At 36.6% G+C, this 21988-nt stretch overlaps 1 protein-coding gene and 1 long non-coding RNA gene across 2 annotated transcripts in view; both read right to left on the reverse strand.

Moving 5' to 3' along the window:
- The window catches only part of LOC127831607 (uncharacterized), a 233203-nt gene that overhangs the window by 126184 nt on the left and 85031 nt on the right, over positions 1 to 21988 (reverse strand). The window lies entirely within an intron of this gene.
- The window catches only part of LOC127880815 (uncharacterized), a 45819-nt gene continuing 42529 nt past the window's right edge, over positions 18699 to 21988 (reverse strand). The window contains exon 4 of the long non-coding RNA XR_008049747.1: positions 18699 to 21211. This is a non-coding gene — a long non-coding RNA (uncharacterized LOC127880815). The remainder of the gene's footprint in view (positions 21212 to 21988) is intronic.

The following is a 21988-nucleotide window of genomic DNA, read 5'->3' on the forward strand; positions in this document are numbered from 1 at the left end:
GATAGTTTGGGAGTAAAAAACGAATTAATTAATTATCACCTTTCAATTTAATTCAGCATTCGGCAGAAAGGTGTAATATTAGCGTCATAGAACTAATTATTTAATTACCACTATTTACTTCAGATATGGTAAATATTCGGTAGAAAGTTAAAAAGTGTTCAGCTTAGAAATATTTATTTTTTGGTATTGTCACGTTGTTTTTTTTTATAATTTACTTATCTCTTAATACAACTTAGCGTCCGATCGCTATTTTGTAGGCAGACGAGGATATTAACTGTGTATTCAAAGTATACAGTGTCTGCGCATGAATGACCCAATATTATCCGATAGCTCCACCCGTTCTCACATTTAATTCGCCAACCTCATTTCATGTGTAAGCGAGCTCAATATTGATTGGCCAGTTACCATGTGCACTTCAATAACAATAAGGTCTAGCGATGTCTCATAATCGGGTACAGATCGGGTTTCATTTACTGTTCGAATTGCGAACAGTTTCATTGAAACAAAGAGACAAATATAGAAAACCAGTCCTATATAAATGGCAGATGTTTTCCACAAAATTTTACTAGATTTTCGCATTTTCATAAATAAGATTTTTATTGAGCCAAATTCTCAATATTTTGGCAAATGTCTGAAATGGCGAATGACAGCGCGAGCCCTGTTGCCCCCTTTGATGTAATGGTGCAGTTCAAAATGGCTGCCATGTAGCGAATAACAACGATGAAGTTGAAGATTTTCACAGGAAAAATTTTGTTCTGATCTTAACTATATAATACGCACCCCCTACTTGAAGACAAATTTTGCAGGTAAAAAAGAGCGTATTATATTCCCAGAATTACGGTAGTAAGCATCAGCAGAAGATATGTTTCTAGTAATTTATTGTGAATAGCAGTGTCACAGTGAATTTGGGTAGAGGACAAAGGGAGAAATTGCTTGTATGAAAGTCTCCCTCTGCAACAAGCTGACTTTGTTTCGGATGTGTTAACCATTTATTTCCCTGTTCTCAGCAAAAAACAAAACTAATGATAACAAACAATGAAGCAATGAGAAAGGAGAAAAGCTCCTTTTAAGGTTTCAGTTTGTTTTAATTTGCAGCTAATTAGACAGGCTGAGAACATGTTACCTTTAACGATAAGCACAGCAATCTTTTAATCTTTTAAATGGAAGACCGGGCCGACTTTAATTGTTGAGCACTTGTTACCTTTGGAGAATGCCGCATACGGGTTTATTATATTGATCCGTCGAAATCCGTAATTGGTGAAAACAAACAAATAAATTTTTGTTTTCAGTTTGCATAAGGATGTAATAAATTGCATACTAATTGTTAGTTTTAATTATGGGCAAATTATCAAATAATTCAGCCGTGAAAACTTTTTATTAGCAAAAAGTTTTTTTTTTTCTTTGTTCACATAGGGTAAAATCACGAGATTATCAATATGGTGACGTTTGTTCCGACGCAGGTATTTTTTACCGTTTTATACCTTTTATTACTTGTATATTATTTTTGAAATTTCGCTTACTTTCCAACCATATTAGCAAGAAAGTTACTGGCGTTTTTGTCATAGTAATACTCGCTCTACTCGTCGCGAAATTTCTTTATTGAGGGGGCACTTCTTCAGGTCATCAATTCTGACAGGAGGGCTCTTCTCCGCCCGCTATTTTTCAGCAGGAGGGCAATTCTCCGCCAAATAAAAAGCAGCGAGGGGGCAGTTCTCCGCCCAGTGAAAAATCTTTGAGGGAGCACTTCTCCGGGGGGAGGGGGGCTGTGTAGAAGCGCTTTGTTTTGAGCACATTTTGCAAAAAGAGCTCATGGCATCATATTGACATGTTCATACTAATGCAATATTGTGATACTTTTGACTAGGAAAAACATTTTATGACAAAGACTAAATATTTATTTTATGCTTAACGATGGTGTATAGAGAAATATCAGTGAAATAAAACTGGTATTTCACTATTTTAAACAGTGAAAATTAACAGTGAAAAATAACGATATTTTTCTTTGTTTGACTGTGAAATTACGTCAATTTTTCGACGAAATGACGTCATAAATCCAGCGAAATTATCTAGTTAAACTCATTTACAAAATAAATAAACGGTGAAAAAAAAGCATAAAATAAAAAGAAAAATTGTTGGATTCGATGGAATATCGCTTTTATTTCACTCATGATCATAGAAAATATATATTTTCCGAGAGGTTTATCATAGAAAATATATATTTTCCGAATCCAACAAATATCCTCTATTTATAACTTAAATTTCAAACAGTAAAATCATAGAAGTGAATACAGGTTAAAGGGTACGTTTTCAATATAGACAAAACCGGACTGGCAAATATAACAAATAAAACAGAATGGAATCTAATAAACGAGAGCTCATGACATCATATTGACATGTTTATATTAATGCAATATTGTGATACTTTTGACTAGTAAAAAACATCTAAGGATAAAGACTATATATTTATAGCTAGAATTTCAAACAGTCAAACTTATACAAGTGAATACAGATCAAGGGGTACATTTTCAATAAAATCATGGTCTTATATAGCCATTATATTATCTTTTGACGATTTGAAAACCTAAAAATTATAAAGCGTTGCAACCCGAAACGACTGAATAATTTGAAGAGTTCTGTTGTTGTTGTTTAAATTTAGGAAACTACGAATATTGTTTATATAAGGTATAAAATACTTAAATTGTGTATACCTGGCGGAATAGCCGAGAGGGCTAATGCGTTTTTTCTTCAGACTAACTCCAGGACTCCGGGGGTCACTGGTTAGAGCCCTGGTACCGGCTACTTTTTTATGCCCCCCTTTGAAGAAGAGGGGGTATATTGCTTTGCCGGTCTGTCGGTCGGTCTGTCGGTCCAACCACCAGGTGGTTGTCATACGATAACCCAAGAACGCTTGGGCCTAGGATCATGAAACTTCATAGGTACATTGATCATGACTCGCAGATGACCCCTATTGATTTTGAGGTCACTAGGTCAAAGGTCAAGGTCACGGTGACTCGAAATAGTAAAATGGTTTTTTGAATGATAATTTAAGAATGCATACGCGGCCAACAGGGCACACTCTGAACAATATTACTGAAGCAACTGGTGTGTAATCCTAAATCTATAATTATCAGTCCAATGAAACATCATCCTTTTAGTAAAATACAGTGGATCAGTAAAAATATTATCAGAATATGAGATTTTTTGTATATTTTGTATATTAAATATTGTGTTAATGTTTAATTTTGTTGATTAATATAAATATAAGCAGGACAGGGGAGGTAAAACACTGCAGGGGAAACAAATGCAATAAGTTTAAATATATTGTTACAGATTTGCCTCCCTTGTAATATATTTAAATTTTACCAAATGTAAGGCTAACTGCATTTTTGTAATGCATACTACTACTACTACTACTACTACTACTACTACTACTACTGCTGCTGCTGTTGCTGCTGCTGCTGCTACGACTACTACTACTACTTCGTCTACTACTACTACTACTACTACTTCTACTACTACTACTACTACTACTACTACTACTTCTACTGCTACTACTACTACTACTACTACTACTACTCTACTAATACTACTACTACTACTTCTACTACTACTACTACTACTACTACGACGACGACTACTACTACTACTACTACTACTACTACTACTACTACTACTACTACTGCTACTACTTCTACTACTGCTCTACTACTTCTACTACTACTTCTACTACTACTACTACTACTACTACTACTATTTCTTCTGCTATCACCACCACCACCTACTACTACTACTACTCTATAACTACTACTACTACTACTACTACTATTACTACTACTACTACTACTACTACTACTACTACTACTACTACTACTATTTCTTCTACCACCACCACCTACTATTACTACTACTACTGCTACTACTGCTGTTGCTACTGCTGCTGCTGCTGCTGCTACTACTACTACTACTACTACTACTACTTCTACTACTACTACTACTACTACTACTACTACTACTACTACTACTTCTACTGCTACTACTACTACTACTACTACTACTACTACTACTCTACTATTACTACTACTACTACTACTACTACTACTACTACTACTACTACTACTTCTACTACTGCTCTACTACTACTACTACTACTACTACTACTTCTACTACTACTACTACTACTACTACTACTACTACTACTACTACTACTACTACTACTACTATTTCTTCTGCTACCACCACCACCACCTACTACTACTACTACTCTATTACTACTACTACTACTACTACTACTACCACTACTACTATTTCTTCTACCACCACCACCACCAACCACCACCACCACCAATACCACCATTCACAGTGACAAAAAACATATTCACACAATGGCTGCTACTTCAACTTATAGCCCATATAGGGGGGCATGCATGTTTTACAAACAGCCCTTGTTTAAATTTTGTTAGCTCACCTGATTGCTCAGGTGAGCTTTTCTGACCGGTCTTTGTCCGTCCGTCTGTCCGTGAACATTTGCTCGTAAACACTCTAGAGGCCACATTTCTTGTCCCATCTTCATGAAACTTGGTCAAAAGCTTTGCCCCAATAAAATCTCAGCCGAGTTCGAAACTGGGTTGTGCCGGGTTAAAAACTAGGTCACTAAGCCAAAAAAAGAAAAACACTGTAGAAGTCACATTAAATGCCCAATCTTCATGTAACTTTGTCAAAATGTTTGCCTTAATGATATGTTGGTCGAGTTCAAACGTGGTTCCGGTCCGTTGAATAACATGGCTGCCAGGGGGGGGGACAGTTTTCCTTATTTGGCTATAGAGAAACCTTGTAAACACTCTAGAAGTCACAATTTTTGCCCAATCATCATGAAAGTTGGTCAAAACATTGGTTTTATTGATATCACGGACGAATTCCAAAATGGTCCAGATTGGTGAAGAAACATGGCCGCCAGTGGGCGGGGCATTTTTCTCTTTATGTATATAGTGAAAACATGTGAACACTCTAGAAGTCAAATTTTTGGCCCAATTTTCATAAAATTTGGTCAGAACTTTTGTTTCCTTGATATGAGAGTTGAGTTCAAAAATGGTTCCGGTCAGTTAAAAAACATGGCTGCCGGGGGGGGGGGGGGCAGTTTTCCTTATTTGGCTATAGAGAAACCTTGTAAACACTCTAGAAGTCATGAAAGTTGGTCAAAACATTGGTTTTATTGATATCTCAGACGAGTTTGAAAATGGTCCAGATCGGTGAATAAACATGGCCGCCAGTGGGCGGGGCATTTTTCACTATATGTATATAGTGACAGTGGTTTTTTATGGCAATTTCGGGGCCGATATTCGGCCCCATTCCCCTCAAAAAATAGTATATAATTTTCCCCCATTTTGTAGAAAAAATCCACTCCAAAAGTAAAAAAAAAAAAAAAAAATATTTTTAAATAACTGTTTTATGATAAATATACAGGGCACAACATTAATGGTTTTCCTATTTCCCCCTGGCAAGTAAAAAAAGGGTTCTGGGCAAGTTATTTTATCATCTAGTTGTCCGCCCGGAAAAGTGCAAAAAAGAACAAAGAGCATTTAATTAAGACTTTAACTGCTGTAATCATTTTGTTAAATGTTCAAAAATAAAAAAGGTTTTGTGGTGTATCATTTTGGTTTATTAAACAATATGAGGTTTACAGTTGATATGATATTATATGTTTTTGCAAGTTGCTTTACTTTCAGTGCAAGTAGATTTTGGAAGTACTGGCCCGGTAGGGCAAGTTGTTTTTTCGGTTAATGTTGAGCCCTGATATATCTCAAATTTATTTCATAAACAACTAAGAAAGTATATAACTATAATATGATTTTGAATTATTATAAAGAGTTATATTAAGTTAGTTTTTCCCAAATCAGTTAATTTAACATGAATTGCATTTTTTTCCCAAATTGCCAGGGAGAGGCCTGATGTATCTATATTGTGTCAATATTCGTTGATAAAAACATTCTAATTTAGTCCATTTTATTGATAAAAAATGCTCAAATTTTCCATTTTATTGATTTAAAAAATCCCAATTAGACTCAAAATGGCTAGGAAAACTAAGACTGTGCATGAAGGCTGAACTGTCTGAAACTAATGTTGAAAAAATCATTGATATATATTTAAGAAAAAGGACAAAGACATTCAGCTGTGAATATTACATTCATGCATACATGTGTATTCATATAATAAATATCATTACATATAAAAGAGTAAATTTTTATTTTCCCCTTTTCCTAAAAAAACGACGCGTTTTTCCCCTTTGGACGGGCCCTGCCACCATTCCCCTATAGGTGAAAAAAAACACTGAGTGAAAACATGTGAACAATCTAAAAGTCAAATTTTTGGCCCAATTTGTATGAAATTTTGTCAGAACATTTGTTTCCTTGATATGAGAGTTGAGTTCGAAAATGGTTCCTGTCAGTTGAATAACATGGCTGCCAGGGGGGGGGACAGTTTTCCTTATTTGGCTATAGAGAAACCTTGTAAACACTCTAGAAGTCACAATTTTTGCCCAATCATCATGAAAGTTGGTCAAAACATTGGTTTTATTGATATCTCGGACAACTATGAAAGTGGTCCAGATCGGTAAAAAAACATGGCTGCCAGTGGGCGGGGTATTTTTCTCTATATGTATATAGTGAAAACATGTGAACAATCTAGAAGTCACATTTTTGGCCCAATTTGCATGAAATCCTTCAAATGCTAACAGACACACAAAAAGCCAGATGGACAGAAATTCAGATGAAAAGCAATGTCTTTCCAATAATTATAAATTATGAAAATTATCAGTACACTTCAACACTGTTATTTCGAACACCGATAATCCAAAGTCACCATTATTTCGAAGTATTTTTCGAGTCCCGATTTTGGTTCTTCTTTGTTTAATGTAAAATTTCATTGTTAATCCGAACTTTGTTAAACCGAAGAAATCGTTAATTCGAAGTGATTCTGTCGGTCCCAACAATAAAATTCGCACCTAATTATCAATCTTTAATCCGAAGTCAAAACTGCAAAACACTAAGCGTAAGTTCACACCTTTGTCTAAAGCCGATAATTACACGTTATCGTCTGCGCGTAGCAAATAGCAGATAATTTGGTGTTACGGCAAACACACTTTCAACATGGCTCTAACAAGGTTCTGATACTTTGTGCTATTGATTATATTTTATATGTTCTGTAATTAGAGGAAAATAAAAAAGAAGAAAAATAATCGTTTTATTTCTCCGTTAGTAGCAATCTATTGCTATCTGACTAGTTACGTTTTTAAGTAAAACAATTATTAATAGTAGCGTGTAACCGAACCATGCGAAGTCCATAGCGTTTTATTTTTAGAGAATCAAAGAAGGCTTCTGTCAAATGTGTATTTCGAATTATCATTAATCCGAAGTTTTTTTAACCGGCCCGACGACTTCGAGATATCGGTGTTGAAGTGTATTTAAATTACAGGCAATTATTTTAATGCTCCCGGTAGGGTGGCATATAGCAGTTGAACTGTCAGTCCGTCTGTCTGTCTGTCTGTCTATCTTTAACATTGGCCATAACTTTTGCAATATTGAAGATAGCAACTTGATATTTAGCATGCATGTGTATCTCATGAAGCTGCACATTTTGAGTGGTGAAAGGTCGCGGTCATCCTTCAAGATCAAAGGTCAAGGTCATCCTTCAAGATCAAATGTTAAAAGAACAAAATCCAAGGAAAGTAACAAGCTATAAAGGGAGATAATTTCTATTTTATATCATTTGGCAGATACAGATCAATTTTACAAGGGAAGTAATTTTTTTTTTAAAGGATATAATATAAACAAATTTTAAGGTCAAGGTCATCCTTCAAGGTCAAAAAATACAATCCAAGGGAAGAAATAAGCTATAAAAGGGAGATAATTTTTTACCTGCCAAATTATATATTGAAATTTTATTTCAAAGTGGCGCTATAGGGGGCATTGTGTTTTTGACGAACACATCTCTTGTTGTTTTTTCAAATAAAAATTATTAAGTATGCACTCAAACGAATAAAACTAATGTTTACTGTCTGTTTCTTCAGATGTGTAACTTTGATTTTAGCTGGTTTCAGTTTTGTAATTGTTGATCATCAAATCAGTGACTTTGACGTGATCCCCAGTTCTGAAATCTTTGTTAATATTCCTCCACAAAGCCACTTCTACTTTGTCCACTGTTTCATCCTGTATGTGAATAGATCTTATCTTTGTTGGTGTGTTTGATTTTCTTCCCTGACCTCGTGCTCTTCTTCATCCTGTATAACATGATTACATAAATATAGTGTTAAAGGCAAAATCACAACAGCTGTCAGTAATGGTGTGCATGACTTGAAGAAAATGTAACATGCTGACCAAAATTCCTGTTCAGTTTCATGACTCTAGCTCAAGCATTTTGGAGCTACACACGACGCAGCAATTTTGGACAGACGGACCCACAGACAAGGGCAAATCTAAATACACCCAATTATTCGGCCGAATTTTAATTGAACAGAAGACAACGGATAATTCAGCCGGATTTAATTTGACAGCAAGATAACGGATCAAACCCGTAAAACTGAAATTACACAATACAAAAAACTTACAAAATGCATGACAAAATAATCCGTAAAATAACAGCTTTACACAACTATTAAAAATGAAATCTTAGGCCTTTAGCATTATACAAGTATTGAATAGATGTACACAAGATTTTACTGTCCATCACTATGAGCATTTAGAATTCAAAACAATAAAAGGCAGTACTGAACGTTTAAGGAAAGATGGATTTAGTTGAATTATTCAAATAATTACAACCAAATAACAGCATATCACATCAATGTTGCAATAACTACATTTAACTTACACAACGGTGAGACCAATTAGATTTGACTAGATATCGAGGTATGCATGGCGTTGTAGATGGCTGTAAAATGATACAAAACATTGGTAAATAAAAAAGGAACTGGATCTATCATGTATTACACATATGATGAGTTACATAAGATTCAAGCGGAGAGTTTACACTGAACAAATGATAATGATTGCATTAAGAATATTTCGAGTTAGTCCAATAATACGCTCCCAACATCCTCCCTTGTGCGAAGCGCGTGGGGTGTTCAAGATCCAGGCGACTTCCTTATCCTTTAGAAATGCTTTTACAGGTGGGTCTTCAACACAGATTGCATCAGCTTTAATGTCCTTTAAAGCACCAACAAAATTGGTTCCGCGATCAGATCGAAAGTCTTTCACAGGTCCCCGTACAGAGATGAATCGTCGTAGAGCGTTTATAAAGGCTGAGCTACTCATGTCCTCGATCACTTCTATATGAGATGCTCTGGTGACTAAGCAAACAAATATGATGGCCCATCGTTTGCTCTCTGCAACCCCTCCTCTGGTACGCCGTGTAACAACTGGCCATGGTCCGAAGGTATCCACACCAACGCATGTGAATGGAGATCCTGGGGTAAGTCTATCTTCAGGAAGGTTGGCCATCTGTTGATTCACAAAGTTGCCACGCAAGTGCCGGCAAGTAACGCACTGGTATATGATGCTGGATACTAAACGTTTCACCCCGACTATCCAATAGCCATGATTTCTTATGGCTACCTCTGTATAAAGTCTACCCTGATGGTGAACTAAAACATGAAAATGATTTACAAGCAGACCAGCAATGTGTGATTTTCGAGGTACAAGTATTGAATGCTTGAAATCTGTATCGAAGGGAGCCTTGTGTATACGTCCACCCACTCGTAGCGTCCCATTTTTATCCAAAAATGGGTTCAACAAAGCTATTGGGCTTTTGACGCCAACTCTCTTCTTGTCTGTCAGCGACTTTACCTCTGAAGGGTAATAGGATTTTTGAATTGCATTCAAGACAAACAACTCTGTCTCCTTACGGGATTCAACAGTATCTTGACTCAGCTTCTGTTTTGAACAAAATGATTGCACCCATCTTCTCAAGAGTGAAAAGGCACTGATCAAAGACTTCCAACTAGAGAATTTCTCAAATGTTTCAGTTATGTCACGATTAATGTCTGTTTTTGAAACCTTCACAAGAGGTCGAATTTCGCTATCCTTGTCTTCATCTTCCTAGGTGAATGTGTCGGGAGAACGTGTTTCATTCGGAAGTGTCTTCGGTCCTCTAATCCACATACTTGCATCCAATTTCTTGGCAGGTGTCGCACAACGTGTTGCGAGATCTGGTGGGTTGTTTGATGTATGTACATAGTTCCACTGGTGGATATTAGTGCGTTTCAAGATGATTTGTACTCTGTTGGCTACGTATGTGTAAAATCTTCTAGACTGATTGTTCCAATACCCGAGAACAACTCTGCTGTCAGAATGAAAAATGAATCTCTCCATGGGATATTCAAGATGCACCGAGATAATTTCTGCTACCTCAGTGGCCAAGACTGCTGCACACAACTCTAAGCGTGGAATGGTTGTGTTTGCAGGTGCCAACCTTGATTTTCCGAGCACAAACCCTGTTTTAATTGCAGTCATCACAAAACAGACAGCCGATATTGCCTTTTCAGACGCATCTGAATAAATGTGTAGTGCATCCACTGCGGTAAAATTGGTCATGGTGTACATACGTGGAATGGCTATGTCATTCAATGAGGTTAATGAGTTTTTCCATTGTTCCCATTTTCCTTCTAAGTGTCTTGGCAACGGCTCATCCCAATCTGATGATGTGGCCTCATTCATGATTTCCCATACCAAGATTTTTCCTTCTATTGTCACAGGCGCAAGAAATCCTAGCGGGTCAAAAATGCTGTTGACTGTGGCAACTACTCCTCGTCTTGTGAATGGTCTTTCAGCAATGTTGATCTTGAACTCAAATGTATCGGCATTGGTATTCCATTTCAAACCTAGACTAGCCTGATTGGGCATTTCATCTGTAGAGATGTCAAAGGATGTCATGTCAATTGCGAGGTCTTCTACTGGGAAACTGCTTATCACGACTCTAGAATTAGAGGCTATCTTATACAGTCTAATACTGCTTCTACTCAAGGTTTCTTGCGTTCTTTTAATCAAGTCAATGGCTTCTTCTTCCTTTAAATGTGATGTCAAGGCATCGTCTACATAGAAGTCCCTGTTTACAAAGGTTCTCACATCTTCATCTGCAGTCTCGACAGCTTTTCTCAGGCAGTAGATGGCTACAGCTGGCGAAGGGCTGTTCCCAAAGACATGAACCGTCATTCGGTATTCTATAAGCTCTTTCTTTGGATTGTTGTCTTTGAGCCAAAAGAAACGAAGCAAATCAGGGTGTTCCTTGTTGACCTTGAAGCAATAGAACATCTGCTGCACGTCGCACATGACAGCAACAGCATTACGTCTGAAACGCAGAAGTACAACAAGCAGACTATTCGTGCAGTTTGGTCCAGTCAAGAGAATGTTGTTCAGTGAATTTCCATCAAATACTGCAGATGAATCAAACACTCCTCGGACCTTGTTTGGCTTGCGCGGGTGATATACCCAAAAGAAAGGTAGATACCAGCATTCTGTGTCTTCATTCAGTGGTGGGGCCTCTTCTGCTGCGCCAGAATCTAGTATCTGTTGCATGAACTTGTGCATTTTCTCTTGTTTCACTGGATTTTTCTGTAGTGAAGCCCGTAGTCTGGTAGCTCTCTTATAAACACTTAGCTTGTTATTTGGGAGCTTTTCTCTGGGATTCTTTAGTGGCAACGGAGCTGTCCAATGACCATCTCTCATGTCTATTGTATTGTCCATGATTTGAAGGAACTTCTGGTCATTTTGGGACAGTCCAACTTGATCATCAGCTTTAGTGACCTTGAAAATATCATCGCTTGTGTTGATTTTCTCACTTACTTTCAAAGCATTCTGGCAAGGGCACAACAAAGTTGTTCTGTCTGCGTTCAACACTTGAGTCTTGAATGTTCTTATGTTCTCACAAGTCTCGCTCATATGCAACTGGCCCAAACACACTTCGCCAATAAAAACCCAACCAAGCGGTAGTTTCTGTGCAAATGGCAAATGCTTCTGATCACCTAGCACTTGTTCCAGAACATGATGTGCTTCTGGGATATCTCTGCCAATCAGTAGCCCTATGTGCGGATTCTCCATGAGTTCAGGGAACTTGTCCTTGATTGGCTTCAGGTGGGAAAACAATGCAGCAACTTCCGGTGTGGGTATTTCAGATATGTCACTAGGAATTTCACATCCAACTAAGTTTTTGACTCCTAACTGACAAGAGTCATCAATTGCACAGACCATGAGATTCGAAACACTTCTGGATAAGATACTTGTCTTTCCTGCGCAAGATGAAAGTGTGTATCGCTGTCTGGCATCTGCAATTCTAAGCTCATCTAAAAGTTCCGAGCTTGCAAGGGATAGGTTGCTTTGATCATCATGTACGGCGTATGTATAAATGTATCTGTCTGGTTCTTCGGGCTTGAATACTTTCACCAAAACTATTTTGGAACATGACCTTCCACCAACCTTTTCGCCGCACACAGAAGTACATTTCGAAACAATTTTGCCTTCTTGCCCCCGCCGTGGCTTCTCGTTGTTGTGTCACTATGAACATGAAGAGCAGTTGGATGACCTTTGTCGCATACTCGACACGTAACAATGGCCTTGCATTCCTTTGCCATGTGACTGTTTGAATTGCAACATCTGAAACAAATCTTTTTCTCCCGTAGAATTTGCTTGTGTTCTTCAAATGGTTTTTGACGGAAGGCCCTGCATGCATTCAATGGATGCCCCTTGCCATGGATGGCGCATTCGTGCACTGATGGGATAGGCACTTGAACTCAAGGTGTTTCAACATCAGTTTTCCTTGTTATGAGGTGATGTTGCGTCCTTGTGCTGGATGGAACGCTTTTGGCGTCAAACCTCTGGCTTTGTTTGTCACTGATCGCTAATGCTGGATCATTGAACCTTCCTGCCATACTTTCAAGGAACTCTGTAAACACTGTGAATGGCGGATATGCAACGCAGTTAGTCTCTTTGTAATTCGCTGCCTTGTTGATCCATTTTGACTGAATAGTGACTGGCAATTTCTGTATCACTGGATTTAAGCCCATTGGAGTGTTGAAGTGCCCTAGCAATGTAACAAACTCGGGACGTGTCATCAAATAATTAACCCAGTCCAACAAGTCATAAAGCTTTGAATAACCCTGGTTGCCTGTAATCCTTTCGGTTGAGAACAATCGTCTGTTCAACGAATCAAGAATCATTTCAGATCTGCCAAATCTGTCGTTTAACCGTTTCCATAGTTGGTTCAGCGCTCTTTCTGCGTTTTGGCAAGAGTTTCGGATAGATATGGCCTGGGGTGACGACTTGTCACCTAAATATTTTACCAACAAGTCCAACTGTTGGCTTTGTGACAGTTCAAGTTCTTCAACTAATGACATGAATTGTTTTTCCAGTGAAGATAGTTCTCAGGCTTATCATTGAATTTCACAAATCGTGTGGATAAAAGTTCTTTCTTTAGAAGGAAATTTGAAAATTGCAATGTTTCTTTCAGCTTCTCTTGCTTACATGTAGAATAAGGCACTAATTGCCTCACAAATGTCTCTGTACAGTTACGTTTTTCTTCTAACTGAATATCACGATCTTCAAAATTGTCTGAATTCTCCAACACTTCTTGAATTTTTAACTCTTTTTCCGCAGTGAGAATGTCTCTTTTTAATTTTTAACTTTGCACGTTGGTTCTGAAGTTCTAATTCAAGTTCTCTTAATTCTGCTTCTTTTCTGACAAACTCTAAATTCACCTTAGCTTCTTCAACATTACTTCCTTCCGATGATGGACGTCTGGACAGCTGGCTAGGTGGCCCTTGTTTGAAGTGTAGATTCCCGTGTGGAACCCCTCCCACACTAAGTGTAGTCCGAACGGGTGCCATCAGATCCGGGTCCAATCTGATTCTTTCAGATGCGACGCTCATGACGATTGTTTAGTCAGTAGTCTCGTTGTTTTTGTTTTACTGCCCCAATTATTCGGCCGGATTTTAATTGAACGGAAGACAACGGATAATTCAGCCGGATTTCATTTGACAGCAAGATAACGGATCAAACCCGTAAAACTGAAATAACACAATACAAAAAACTTACAAAATGCTTGACAAAATAATCCGTAAAATAACAGCGTTACACAACTATTAAAAATGTAATCTTAGGTCTTTATTATTATACAAGTATTGAATAGAGGTACATAAGATTTTACTGTCCATCACTATGAGCATTTAGAATTCAAAACAATAAAAGGCAGTACTGAACGTTTAAGGAAAGATGGATTTAGTTGAATTATTCAAATAATTACAACCAAATAACAGCATATCACATCAATGTTGCAATAACTACATTTAACTTACACAACGGTGAGACCAATTAGATTTGACTAGATATCGAGGTATGCATGGCGTTGTAGATGGCTGTAAAATGATACAAAACATTGGTAAATAAAAAAGGAACTGGATCTATCATGTATTACACATATGATGAGTTACATAAGATTCAAGCGGAGAGTTTACACTGAACAAATGATAATCCGAAACACAAAAATGGAACGAATCGTAAGTGTACGAACGAACAAAAATCTTATCAGCAAAATAGTAAGAAAATCGCTGAACAGTCTAATAAAATAGTTTGTATAATAATCAAATACATAAAAATGTATTAAAATATGCTCTTTCTATTTGTTTACCTGGACAATGAAGATTGCAAAGGGTTTTTTTAATTTAAGAAAAACGTGACCAAACGATTTCTTGTAAAAATTATAGCGTTCTAAAAACCGGTCAGGTTACATACAACTAACAATCAAGCTAAGGGACAACACACCCCGTTCAGAGTTGGGGCATAACAAGGTTTTCTACAATAATTATTTTAAAAAAATAGTGAAAGCAACTATTGTTTGAGCTTGTCCAGTGTATTACAATGGTGTCAGAATATATTCCTACATGCATGTAATACATGTAATTAAACAAAGGAATAACTTGAATCACCATAATGCTTCCAAAATGAATTATATAGTGGAATTTTAACTGTATCAATTGAAAAAGAATATTATACTTTGCACAAAGTTAAAAAAAATGGTGTGGAAATGGGTTAAGATTAGTCATTATCAGCTGTATAGGGTAAATGTGTCAGTCACAAATGCATAAAATCACCATACAAAATATGGCAGATGACTATTTCTTTACGAAATTTGACCAGGTTTAACAAGTTTGTGCAAATGGTAGTATTCCTGTTCAATTTATACAGTAAGCTACTATGTAATTTATTATGGAACAAATTTTAGGGACATAAATCAAATGAGCGCCATCACAATAATTAGACACGTTTTGCAATAAATTCCAAAGGTATTATTAGGAAGTATAATTAAACTAGATTTACAACTGAGAAAATAACATTTTAAGCCAATGAAAAGTAGTAATATTAATCCCTGTATGACTTTTCCACTTAGAGACGTTTTGGTTTTCGAAGGTGATCTTAGTGCTTCTCTCAATGAAACCACAGGAGCCGCGGGTGGATTCACAAGAGCCTTACCCTCTTGCACCCTGCTGTCAGGGACTTCAATTGCTTGTGTTGAAAACAGTCTAGATGTTCGGGCGAGAATAATACACCAATCCCTTCGGATACAATTCCTAAACATCACAGTTTTCCCTTCAACTCGTTTGTCAAATTTGGTTGGGTCATATGACGCAACTTTCAAAGCTCTCTTGTCATCTGCTATAGCGACAGACTTAAACTGCCTTGTCTCACCATTTGGTATATTTCTCAAGACTACGTGCAAACAAAACTCTGCCCCTTGCAGACTTGTCATGGGGCAACATTTGGTCCGTGTTCATTATTTCTTCTTAAGTTGACATCTGTACAGATAAAAGTAGAAAAAATGTAATTTATCAAACAAGAGCACTGCTCATGGGTGCCAACGCTCGACTGCAGTTGTTTGTTGCCCTGCTTGAGCTGTTGCTAAACATATTCAGGGCGCAGAATCACATGACGTTTGGTGGTGTTCCACCTTTTAACGTCATTGGATTTATTGGACGGTAAGTGATGCTTTATTCCCAAAAACTTTTTACAAGTTTTCTTAAGAATTTCAACTTGCGCATAAAATAAAGATTTTTATGCTGCTTATGACAATGTGAAATACATAAGAATGACTTTATGTAATAAGCATGTGTTCTTGTTCAAAAATTTCATTTTTACTGCATTTATTGTACGCGAAAATGTTTAACGCAACGTGAAATTTGGTTACCGATTTTAGACGTATTTATGGATTTATTCTTATACCTTAACATATCGGCACAAACTGCAAGAAAAACTGTCTTTTATGCTGTATAGATTTTTATGCCCCCCTTCAAAGAAGAGGGGGTATATTGCTTTGCACATGTCGGTCGGTCGGTCTGTCGGTCGACCGTCCACCAGTCCGTCCACCAGGTGGTTTCCGGATGATAACTCAAGAACGCTTGGGGCTAGGATCATGAAACTTCATAGGTACATTGATCATGACTTGCAGATGACCCCTATAGATTTTGAGGTCACTAGGTCAAAGGTCAAGGTGACCCGAAATAGTAAAATGGTTTCCGGATGATAACTCAAGAACGCATACGCCTAGGATCATGAAACTTAATGGGTAGATTGATCATGACTCGCAGATGACCCCTAGTGATTGTGAGGTTACTAGGTCAAAGGTCAAGGTCACGGTGACCTGAAATAGTAAAATGGCTTCCGGATGATAACTCAAGAACACATACGCCTAGGATCATGAAACTTAATTGGTAGATTGAAAATGACTCGCAGATGACCCCTATTGATTTTGAGGTCACTAGGTCAAAGGTCAAGGTCACGGTGACCCGAAATAGTAAAATGTTTTTCGGATGATAACTCAAGAACGCATATGCCTAGGATCATGAAACTTCATAGGTAGATTGATCATGACTCGCAGATGACCCTATTGATTTTGAGGTCACAAGGTCAAAGGTCAAGGTCACGGTGACCCGAAATAGTAAAATGATTTTGGATGAATACTCAAGAACGCTTTTGCCTAGGATCATGACACTTCATAGGTACATTGATTGTGACTCGCAGATGACCCCTATTGAATTTCAGGTCACTAGGTCAAAGGTCAAGGTCACAGTGACAAAAAACGTATTCACACAATGGCTGCCACTACAACGGACAGCCCGTATGGGGGGCATGCATGTTTTACAAACAGCCCTTGTTGCAAACGTATTTCAATAACTTGAGATATTTGCAAAAATAAAGTTCTTAACGATGTGGTTACACTCTGTCCAGCACGTGTGTAAACCTATGAAAACCCCGTTGATTATGCACCCTGAAATTGGTACCTGTCAAGGACCAGGGTAGTGGAATCCAACGAGCCTGAAGCGATGCTAAATATGTTGGTACTGTCCCGACCTTGGTAGGGAAAGTGCATAGGCGTGTACGTGTAGAATGCTTTGCTATTTAAAAACGTACTACCTATCGTCAGTTTTCGAAAAAAAAGTTTTTACGTTTTCATAAGAATTTTGATTAAATCTTGCTTCTGCTACAATTTTACGAGTGGTTACGCGAAATATCGAGCGTACAGATGTATTGAGAGAAATATGCCAAACGACAGAATAGCTTTCATCATCAGTTTATCAGCTTTCAGATCATCATTTATCAGGTTGTTAAGACGTTGCGAGGTCTTTATGACGTCTTATTTTGAAAGTTTTTTTTACGTCTTTCCGTATCATGAAAAAGACGTCTTTTGCGACGTCTTTATTGTGTCTTTTTTTGGTTGTTTTTAAAGCTTTTTTGACGTCTTTTCGAGACGTGAAAAAGACGTCTTTTGCGACGTCTTTATTATGTGTTTTTTGGGTTGTTTTTGAAAGTTTTTTTGACGTCTTTCCGTATCATGAAAAAGACGTCTTTTGCGACGTCTTTATTGTGTCTTTTTTTGGTTGTTTTTAAAGCTTTTTTGACGTCTTTTCGAGACGTGAAAAAGACGTCTTTTGCGACGTCTTTATTATGTGTTTTTTGGGTTGTTTTTGAAAGTTTTTTTGACGTCTTTTCGTGACGCTAAAAAGACGTCTTTTTGCGACGTCTTTGTCACGTCTTATTTTGAATGTTTTTTTGACGTCTTTCCGCATCGTGAACAAGATGTCTTTTGCAACGCCTTTATTGTGTCTTTTTTTGTTTGTTTTTTTAAAGGTTTTTTGACGTCTTTTCGAGACGTGAAAAAGACGTCTTTTGCGACGTCTTTATTATGTCTTTTTTTGGTTGTTTTTTTAAAAGGTATTTTGACGTCTTTTCGTGACACTAAAAAGACGTCTTTTTGCACGTCTTTATCACATTGTTTTTTATATAATAAAAACGTCGCAAAAAGACGTCTTTTTCGCGTTACGAAAAGACGTCAAAAACCTTTCAAAAACAACCAAGAAAAGACATAATAAAGACGTCTTTTTCAAGCCACGAAAAGACGTCAAAAAAACTTTTGAAGTTTTTTTGACGTCTTTTCGCGACGTAAAAAGACGTCAAAAAAACTTTTGAAGTTTTTTTGACGTCTTTTCGCGACGTAAAAAGACGTCTTTTGTGACGTCTTTATACAGTTTTGTCGGTGTGGTTTTTGAAAGTTTTTTCGACGTCTTTTCGTGACGAGGGCAAGTAGAGCTTGTCTAGTTCTTTGAAAAGACTATCTAAATATACAGCACTGTAATACATAATCAATAACAATTAAGCCATGACACAGAATTATCACGTTTTGAGTTACATTAAAGATTTTATTTCAGAATCAGTAGGCCATAGGCCCATGTGAACATGCACATATGTACATAAACAGGCAAGTCACATGATACAATGAAAATGAAAAAGTTGTGTTGAAATAAATCAAGAACCAATAAATTTATAGGGATGAGTTGTGCTAAATAATTAAATATAACAAAGATGCTGATTTATTATACGAGCAGAGGCAAAATGGGGGTTGGGTCGGGCAAAACACAAATATGCGAAGGTGTATTTATTTATACATTTTTATCTTGTGGGCTCTATATCTCTGTTCGTTTAATTTATGTCAACACAAAATATATACAACGGTCATATACAAATAACCAGAGACGTAGATACATGTAACATCTACGTCTCTGAAATAACACATAATATATTATACATTACAATGAAATGTATTATACATTACAATGATTTGCTTCTCACATATTATATCTGAATCTTTATACATTTATTTTTTTAAATCGGAACTTTCAAAAACATAATTATGTTGATAATTTAATGATTTGTTTCAAAGTTGCCCTAAAGATACGCAACATGCATGAACACATTTCGTTATTCTAATGTTTTTTTTAAAGAGACACCATGATCTGTCAATAAACACATGCGTTTCAAAAGTACACATTCAATGATATGTCAGTATTTGTGTTAAATATTTATCAATAAATTACCAGTAGAGACTTGGTGTACGAGAAATCATATCATTATATTACAGTGTGAGAGACATGATACAAAAAAGCATGGGCCACTATATTACACAAAGTCAATATTACTGAAGAGACGCAATGCATATATGCACACTCATATGATAGTTACATATTACAATCGTTTGTCTCATAAATGTCAGTAGGGACGCAGTATACAAGAACTAATAGCATTTTACAATATATATCAATAGAGACAAAATACAAATAAACAAATATGGCTATATCAGTTTCTCTGTCGTAATTTCTAACGGAAAACAAATTTACAAAGCATTGGATGAATATGTTTCTCGAAATACATCAAGACAGCATGTTAAAGAGACACAAATGTCATACACACAGGCATGTGATTATGATTAAAATGCTTTTCTAACTTGTCATAGAGGCTGAATACACATGAACGTTTGATAATACTAATATTGTGCATTGAACTATCAAAAGAGACATTGGGTGTCTTTAACAAATTATGTATAATTTGTGTCGTGTTCTGAGAAAACTGGGAAAAATGCTTGTGCATAAAGTGTCATCCCAGATTAGCCTGTGCAGTCCGCACAGGCTAATCCGGGACGACACTTTCCGCTTAAACTGGATTTTCGCTAAAAAGAGACATCAACGAAAAATTCCATAAAAGCAGAAATTGTCGTTCCTGATTAGCCTGTGCGGACTGCACTGGCTAATCTGGGATGACAACACACAAGCATTATGCCCAGTTTTCTCATAACACGACACATTTACATATCTGAACATAATCAAAATGCAAACTTAAGACAAACATAGGTTGTGATAGACAATTAAGTGGATGCTCCCAAAATGGTGTTTGTAAAAAATTCAAACAGGTACAATTACCAAGAGGCAACGTTAATTGTAAATGTTTAAAAGAGTGCTCTAAAGGAGAATCTGAGATATGTCATGGGGCAATGAAATATCAAAATAGAATTACAAATGAAATATCAAGAGTTTTTATTTAAAACTAAGTATTTATATTGTACATACATTAAAGGCACTGTAAACCAGGAATTTCGAAAAAATAAAAGTTCTAAAATACCGTATTTTTTTTACAATTATTAGTTTATGTTGATTAAAATATCACGACTGGTATATTACATTACTTGAAAAAGTTCATATTTGCAGTATATTCGGTAATTAAATTTTGCGATGTGAAATCGAAAGTACATCGCGAAAATAGGTGACATAACGATATACACACTATAAATAACGCGAGTAGATTGATAATTTATATATAAAATGTATCAAATTCACTACGCATGCACAATTTGCATTCCTGTGTTTACCACGTGACATTGATGATCAATCGACTTGCGTTATTTATAATTAACTGGTAGTTACCTGGTATACATACCCAGTAAAAATAAATAAATACAAAAATAAAGTAAAAATAAAAAAAACGTTTTTTCAAGTAATGTTATATACCAGTGGTGATATTTTAATCAATATAAACCAATAATTGTAATCAAAAATACATTATTTTAGAACTTTTCTTTTTTCATCATTCGTAGTTTACAATCCCTTTAACTATACATGCTGGTCAAGTGTAAAACACAAAAGGGCAATGACACATCACTATGGCAAGATTGGTGGTCCTTGACCAGCTATTGAGCAGTTCCAATATGGAATGAAATGAGATAACACATTAAGGTAAGGGTTTTTTGAGCCTTCGGCCCACTTCGCCTTTTCTGTCAGGCGCGTACTTTAAAATCTTTGCAAGGGCCTCCTCCAGGTCTTTTTCTGTATGGCTTATACTTTGGCTTACACTAGCTGTGCAGAATATAAAAAAATAACAATCACAAAAAGGACTATCATATAGAACAATTTTGGCTGCACTTTTTATACATTGTAATGCAAGTTCTTCATTGTACATCGAGACAACAGCACTTTGAAACATAACTGTTGTAGTGCATATAAAATCTGATATAGGCTAGATAAGCCCTGCATGGTCAGATACTGTTCTGTTGGATAATTGCCTGTAGTAAACCAAATACCATATTCGTCCCATCTAACGCCCATGCTCCTTTATAACCGCCCCAGATGTTTTCAGAATGCAAATGAATAAGCGCCCGTTCTAAAAAGCAATCATACAACATTTCTTCGCAGTTATACCAATGTTTTCAATCTATCTAGGAGGTCAGCTGGGCTGGAAAATATCATTTTACACAGAATCTCTAATCCACCTGCTTTGTCACAGTGCCTATATTTATTTGTCACACTACACTTAAGAATACCTATGTGCTTTAAAAAAATGCGACAATTTTGCTAATTTCTTTTGGAACATGTCCCACAATGTATCCTTCTTTTAATACAGAAATCGGGTATTTGTCACACGGATTATCTATTTCACCCTTTGTTTGTAATTCCTCTCAGCAATTAGGAGTCTTGATATTTCTATACTCGTGATATTCTCAAATAGCAGACATATATTCAAATGATGACAATTTTAGTGTTGACCTTGCTGAACTGTTAACATTCCTAACTCACGCGCACTGTTGATTACGTCATGAACTTGATGATAAACGCCATGATCATTAGAGTTGGAGG

The sequence above is a fragment of the Dreissena polymorpha genome, chromosome 5, assembly GCF_020536995.1.
Source record: "Dreissena polymorpha isolate Duluth1 chromosome 5, UMN_Dpol_1.0, whole genome shotgun sequence".
In the NCBI taxonomy this organism is placed as follows: Eukaryota; Metazoa; Mollusca; class Bivalvia; order Myida; family Dreissenidae; genus Dreissena; species Dreissena polymorpha.